Below are 7634 nucleotides of genomic sequence, written 5' to 3'. Positions count from 1 at the left end.
CTAATCATACATTCTTGCATACTAAACAAAGACTTCTTCCAAAATCTGACTTTAGATTGTCTGTGGACTTCAGTGTTCAGTGCTGTTTTTATAACAATTTCTACCATTATCTTCATAGATATTTCAGTGGGAAGTAAGAGAGAAGGCACAGGAAACTAACAGCCAAATGCCATTTAAGTGAAAAGTCCAGGTGGGGATATTTTTGCTTCATTAATTAATTAATTTCTCTTTCTTGTTAACCAATATTAAAAATCAGTTTTATTTTGGTTAGTTGGACCCTTATTTAATAGTTTTTTTCATAGGCATCTTCTATAATTCCCAGGTTTCTCTGGTGTTATCCTTGTGTTCTTATTATATGTTACTACCAAGAGTTATATTGCAGAAGTAACAAAGGAGAAAAATACAGAAGAAGTTTGATAGCATCTGATTGGTTTACTTTTGCATAGTTTTCATCTGAATTTGTTTATTTTTGAAAAAATACTGGAAAAGTAATTAATGCATTTTTTTTTTTTGGAAATTTACGATGACTAGCACTGTACCAAGTGCTTTGATGTCTTTTCCTACTTAAATGTTTGAGAGAGAGAAAGTCTAACAATCATTAATACAGATGAGACAAAATGAACCTCAGAGAAGTCAAGTGAGCTGTTCAATGTCATACAACTTGTAAGTGACAAACTAAAATTCAGCCCAGCCCACTCAGATAGGGAAAACTACTGAGTCTCTAGCCTTTTCAGATACCATAATGAACATTTAACATATGAAAGCGGCTCACATATTTATATTTTGTGCACTGTCTTTAAGCAGATTCTTAACCAATATAAACATTAAGTGAATTGTGCTGATGACAACACTTTCGGCTCTTCATTATTCTGCCTTGTGCTAAAAGACAGTTTAGCAAAGCGAATAGATACAATCTTTTGAAAAATCTTTCTACTCTCTCATAACCCCATAAACTGTTTATAAAACTAAAATATTTGTGTCATCATTTCCTGCTTGTTATATAATGATCTACTATTTGAAAATACTTGTTTTGATAACTGGAGTCTGTTTTTAATGATTTTGGGAAAACTGAGTCTTCCAGATAGGAAGACTTTGAAAGAAAGTTTTGGGGCCTATTCCTACTCTACCATCTGGAAATGTTAGGGATCCTGTCCCTTAGTTATAAAATAGTCAACGCTAGCTCCCAGCAGGGTGCTACACCACTGTTCTTGTCTAGCCATAAAGCCTGCTGGGAGGAAATTGGAGTCAACTTCACTGGAGTAAAATTAGTATGAATATGTGGGCAAATATAGATTAAAGTTATAACCCTAATGGTTGAAAGGTGGCAACAGTGAGAAACAGTCTCCATAGAAACTCAGATACAGGCTATTAATGAGCCAGATAGAGAGAACTTGTGAGAGAGAAAGTGAGCCACAGAGCTGAACCATGCCAGGAATTCTGCTTGAAAATGAGACACAGGAGAACAAGGATGAGATCCAGCTCTGGAGAAATAAACAGAAGAGTATATTCGGACACAGACTCAAGCCAGCTGGTTGAGTCAGACAGTCTTGCCATCACAAAGTTGGAAAAGCAAAGAAACCCTGAATAGTAAGATGGTTCGGCATAAGGGAAATGATGTCACCCCGCCTCCCACCATCACCATCATACACACATGTATGTAGGAAAACACATCTTGTAGGAATGTACTTGTCCTTTCACAATGTTAGGGTATGAACAAAACAGGATAAGTAGCTTTGTGATCTTGTCAAAACACATCTTGTTCAGGCATTGTTTTATAAAAAGTCAGGTTTCTTACAGCAGTTTGCATGCTGACACTCAAGAGAACTGCAAATCTCCATTTTATCTTTTTATTTGATTATTTGCCCCTCTACAATAGTTGAAATAAGATCTTTGCCGATAGGTTGAACAAAGATGTGAATTTTGTGAGTAAAAAGGGCAACCTATATTACAGAATTGATTTTAGAAGAATAAGAGAGATACTAATATATATTGATGGTCTATTACATGTGAGATGACCATGTAATTACATATAGACAGTATATATTATTTAATAGACATCTGAAACTTGGGCATAAATACATATCAAAATACCTACTGACAACTTAGTGCTAGAGAACAGTGTGATTCAGGTATCAATGATCAACTCCTTCCAAGGATAATTGGTAACACTCATCCATTGTTCCTCTTTTTTCTTCTCACGTTAGTCACAGAGACAATCCATCCTGGACTGATCAGGTCTTTTTCCTAGAGGTAGTATATAAGTCACACCTATTTATCTCTAAGTTAAACATAAGTTTTCAAACATAAGGCATAAGAACAGCGTTCATATTAGTTCTCTTGCTTTAGCTGTGTCTCTGTTTCTTTAGTACAACAGAGCTCCTTGCAAATGGAAGGAGTTTACTAGGTTCACTTTCTTCTGAGTCACTTTTGGGAAAATGTCTGTACCAAAATAACTTTTGATTCTTCCCTGGAAGGTTGCTCAAACATATTTCTGACTATCGATGGAAAAAGAACAATGGCCGAGGTCTATAGAAAAGATTCTATCTTCTACATCCCTAAAACACTTTATGATTATTTGATTAAAAATTGAAAAGTTGACTATATCCTTGATAATAAAAGTTATCCAAATCAATTTCGTGATTTTACTACTTAATCACTTCATGGACTCTGAATTAGCTGTAGAAATTAGGTGATATGGAAATGTATCAAGATTTCCTCTTAGGAGTTATTTGATAATACTTATTAAAATTTTAATTGTACATGCCTTGGCATTTCTGGTTCTATGAATTTGTCCTTATATATGTACAAATCCTTAAAGATACACACACAAGCACACTTGTTGCAGCATAATTGGTATTTTTGAAACAGTTCAAATGCCCATAAATAGATATCTGGTATATTAGTTATAGAATACCATGCAATTTTAAAAGAATGTAAGAGTCATTATAAAAAGATATCCAAATTATATTAAATAAACAAGGCATGGGTTATTGCATATAATACAATCACATCTGTATTTAAACATATATGTCTTTGAAATGTTGTGTGTACATAAAGCATTGCTAGAAGGTCATGAATGTTATGGTTTACAATGCTTTACTCTAGAATGTATGCTAGAGGTCAAATGAGGAAAGGATGTTTTTCAGTATAAATGTTGGCATAAAAAATCATATGTTATTTTTATAATAAGAAGTTTAGCATATATTTTTCACCCAACAAACCATAAAGTTTGATAAAAGTAAGCACTCCTAACTCCAAGCCCCTAAAAAGGGAAAGGTCTTTTGAATGAATATAGTGATCCAAGAAAGAAATATTGGCTCCTATTTCCCATCTCACTTCTTTCCCAATCTTGATTTTATATAGGACCCTCTTAAGGTTTAGGCATCCCCCAGAGGATAACTATGATTAAAAATGAAGATCACGTAAGTGACATCTTTTGATCTTGACTTGCATCTTTAGTTTCCTAGGGCTGCTTTAACAAATTACTACAAACTGGGTGGCTTAAAATAGCAGAAATTTATTCTCTCATAGTTCTGGCCATTAGAAGTTTAAAATTAAGGTGTTGGAAGGCCATGCTTTCTCTGAAGCCTCTGGGGGAGAATTTCTTCTTGCCTCTTCCTAGCCTCTGGTTATTGTGGGCAATCCTTGGTATTCCTAGGCCTGCAGCTGCATCATTCCAATCTCTGCCTTGATATTTACATGACATCTTCTCCCCTGTGTCTGTCGGTCACTGTGCGTCTTCTCTTTTTAAAATAGTTGGATAGAATTAGGGCCCATCTTAATTCAGTATGACCTCATTCTAACTTGATTGCATCCATAAAAACCCTGTACGTCCAAATGAGGTCACTTTCACAAGTACCGGGGTACAGGGTTTCAGCATATGTTTTTTGTGAGACATATTTTAACCCATGACTACTTGATCTTTTTAGATCCTCTGTATTAAGTTGCTTATTTTATAAGATGAATCCTAAGGGATTGGTGTGACTGCTGAATTAGCAATGTTGATCCCATAGCAATCTCAATTTCTAATGGGGCTCAAAGCCTCTAACTGTCCCACTCTCCATTCTCCTCACAAACAAGCTTCTCAGAATGTAGTTATATCAGAAATGAAGGCGTGTCTTTCCCTGGGCTTAACACCTCCTAAAACCCAATTTGAAGAGTTTCAACTACTTGGTTCAATTACTTTATATAATTTAGGATGATAATAGAAATAAAACATTTTTAAGACTTAAACTTGTTACATGGAACAAATGCTTTCTGATGTAGTGTGTATTTAAGTATTTGAAACTAAACACACAGAGTAGAATTCTTCTCTGTTAGCAAGGGGAAATAGCCATAACATAAAATGTATCAGCGATGTCATGATACATACAAGTCAAATACCAATTTTAATTTTTACTTCCCTCTTCAAGAATGGCTGATTACAAAGAGCCAATTCCATGGTCTCCAACACACTCACAGAAGTAAGCCTGTGTGAGCTTGCCATGTTAAAGCCCTTCTGCTCTTTGACTTTTGAGAAATTCCTTTGGCTGCTTAATTAACCCTATGAATATCCTAGGCCTCCAGCAATCAGGATGCCAACCTACTAGAGCACCCCTCTTGCTGCAAACTCACAAAAATGCTGGATAATACATTTTTTAAAAAGTTTTAAATACAAGCATACCTTGGAGATACTACAGCTTCTGTTCCAAGCCACTGCAATAAACTGAGTGTCACGATAAAACGAGTTGTAATCTTTATGCTGGTGGAAGGTTTTGCCTTCAATCTATAAAAAAAGGCAACAATTGTGAAGCACTATAAAGTGAAGTGCAATAAAAGGAGGTATGTCAGTAAATAGCTGAGCTTGCAGGAAAAAAATCCCAGGTGTCAGAAATCAAGAGAAAATTTAAAGCAAGAGTGATAAGTACCTAATCTTTAACCTTATAGAGACTTTAACAGCTAAGGCTAGTGATTTGTTGTTGTTTTGTTTTATTCTATTTTATTTTTAATGGATAATGTAGCTACATGGTTCAAAAATAATAACTCTATAATAAATAGTATTTTTGTCCTCATCCATCCCCCTTCTTCCCATAAATAAATTATTACATTAGTTTTTTATGATCCTTCTAGTGTTCCCTAAGCAATAATAAACACACATCAATGTACATTTGTTCTTCCTTTATACACAAAAGGTAGCCTACCTTTTGTATGCAATCTTATGAGATTTGCTTATCTTTTTTCCAGGTAATAGTGTATCTTGGAGATATTTCTACATCAGAACATAACATTTCCTTGGTCTTTTAAAACACTGCATAGTATCCCTTTGTGTAGAAAGCAATTATTTATTGATGAACACAGGTTGTTGCAGTATATAAACTTGTAATTAGACCATCATGTATGTTTATAAACATATCTGCAGGATTAATTTCTAGAAGTGGGATATTTGGATAATAGAGTAAATTCGGTTTATTTTGAGCTATTACCAGAGTGCCCTTCATAGAGGTTGTACTGTATGACAATGTGACCAGCCTGTAAGGAATGTCTCTTCCTCTGCAGACTGGCACACAAGGAGCATGTCAAATTTTTGGATTTTTTCTAATCTTATAAATTTGAAATGGCATCTCACATCTCACATTTGCATTTATTTTATTATGTATGGTGATGAGTATATTTTCATACATTTAAGGATTTTTATATTTCTTTTTCTCTGGACTTTATATCTTTTGCCCATTTTTCTACTGGACAGTTGTGTTTTTCTTACTGATGTCGTGGAACACGTTGTACATGAAAAAATTATATAGGGACTACATAGGGAATTCACAAAGTACAGAAAATACTACATAAAGCCTGTACTCTGAAAAAGATGACCTGCAAAAAAAAAAAAAAAAATCAGAAAATAAATAATTTATGAAAATCTATCCACTAGGTCAAGGAAGAGACAGAAATTTCTGGGTGTTTCTCACAAGCCTATTTCTGGTTACTCTAGGGACGAATAAAAAGCTTTCTGTGAGAAATTTCTGTGAATCCATATTTATAGTAGCTTCTTAGCATGGAGATTCTCAAAGCTTAGAGAGTAACATGAAAGTTGTTCTAGAGTCAGTGAAATTCTGGAATGCACTGAAAACTCTGAAATCAACTAAAGAAAACAAAAGTGTTTTTAATGGGCTATAATCATGAGAAAATTGAATTTTGAATATTTGGGGATTTACTTTGCAGTTTTGACCCAGGAACAAGTTGTTTACTGCAAGCCTACAATTTGCTATTCCTTAAAATAGAGCAAATATACATACATGTGAAAAACAATGTTCTTTAAACATTATTGTTTGTTTGTTTGTTTTTAGGCGAGGCAACCCTTAGTTGACCTCACAGACTGCAAGGACCTTGTCAGCTTACAATCCTTTATTTTTTTATTTTTTATGCCTACAGCACCCAGTCTTCCTAGGTGGTCTCCCATCCAAGTACTAACGAGACCAAACCCTGCTTAGCTTCCGAGATCAGACGGGATTGGGCTTGTTCAGGGTGGCATAGCTGTAGACTCTTTTAACATTATTGTTACTTTAACCTATTTTTAAATATTGTGAAATAGTTTAAACCTACAGAAAAATATGTAAAATACTATAATAGAAACCCAAATACTCTCATGAGTTACAACAAAGGTTAATACATTGTTTTAAGACTCAGGATAGGCTACTTATACTATGAAACAAACACCTGCAAGACCTCAGTGGCTAAAAGTACAAAGCTTTCTTTCTACCTCATACTTCATATTACTAGGAGTCAGCAGGGAAGTTCTACTCATTGAAGTCCCTCAAGGTCCCAGGCTGACAGAGTCCTTACTATCTCCTTCATCCCAACAAGAACTTTCTGCATTTGCCACAGCAGTGGGAGAGAGCATGAAGATTTGTACACCTGGGGGTAACACAAAACACATATTTGCATGTTTCATTGGCCTGTGCAAGTCACATGGCCATCCTTACACTCAAGGTGTGGGTAACCCTTCCTAGTACCTGTAAAAAAAAGAAGTACCAAAAACATGGGCAAGCATTTTTTTCAAAAAAAACTCAATAAAGAGACTGAACAGACTAAAATAAATAAATTTTAATAAGATTAAGTCAGAAAAAAAGTACAAATAAACAAGGGAGCATTAAGTTTGAAAGAAATTTAAAAGAATGTAGCATGAACAATGTAAATACTACTAACCAGAAGAAGCTATTACTAATGTCCATCGAAATAAACTTCAAGGTCATAACAAAATAGGTAGGAAGAACAGCTATAAAAATGAAAGAAAATAAATTCATTGTTTAAAACTCCCTTCAAAGAAACACTAGAACATTTAACTACAATTTTATACAAATTCTTCCACAAAATTGATTAAGAGAAAATACTACAACAAATTTTAAATGGCTAGCAGAACTTTGACAGCATAACCAAACAGGACAGCACAAAAAAGGAAAATTGCAGACCAATGTAATTAATGAAATGTTCTCAGAAAAACATAATGACCCAAATCCAGAAACATATAAAAGACAATGTATAATGACCAAGATTACTTAACATTAGAGAATCTATTAATATAAATCACCATAACATAATCTCTTTTAATAGATTAAAGGAGAAAAATTGTATAGTTATTATAACCAATGCGATTAGCATTA

The 7634-nt window shown here is 34.2% G+C and overlaps 1 pseudogene; it reads right to left on the bottom strand.

Annotated features, from left to right (window-relative positions):
- Positions 1-6396: 6396 nt before the first annotated feature.
- Positions 6397-6515, bottom strand: LOC111740950 (annotated as a pseudogene).
- Positions 6516-7634: the final 1119 nt, after the last annotated feature.

Source organism: Pteropus vampyrus, unplaced genomic scaffold (genome assembly GCF_000151845.1).
Source record: "Pteropus vampyrus isolate Shadow unplaced genomic scaffold, Pvam_2.0 Scaffold70, whole genome shotgun sequence".
NCBI classification, from domain to species: Eukaryota; Metazoa; Chordata; class Mammalia; order Chiroptera; family Pteropodidae; genus Pteropus; species Pteropus vampyrus.
This window is presented reverse-complemented; position numbering and strand designations above follow the sequence as displayed.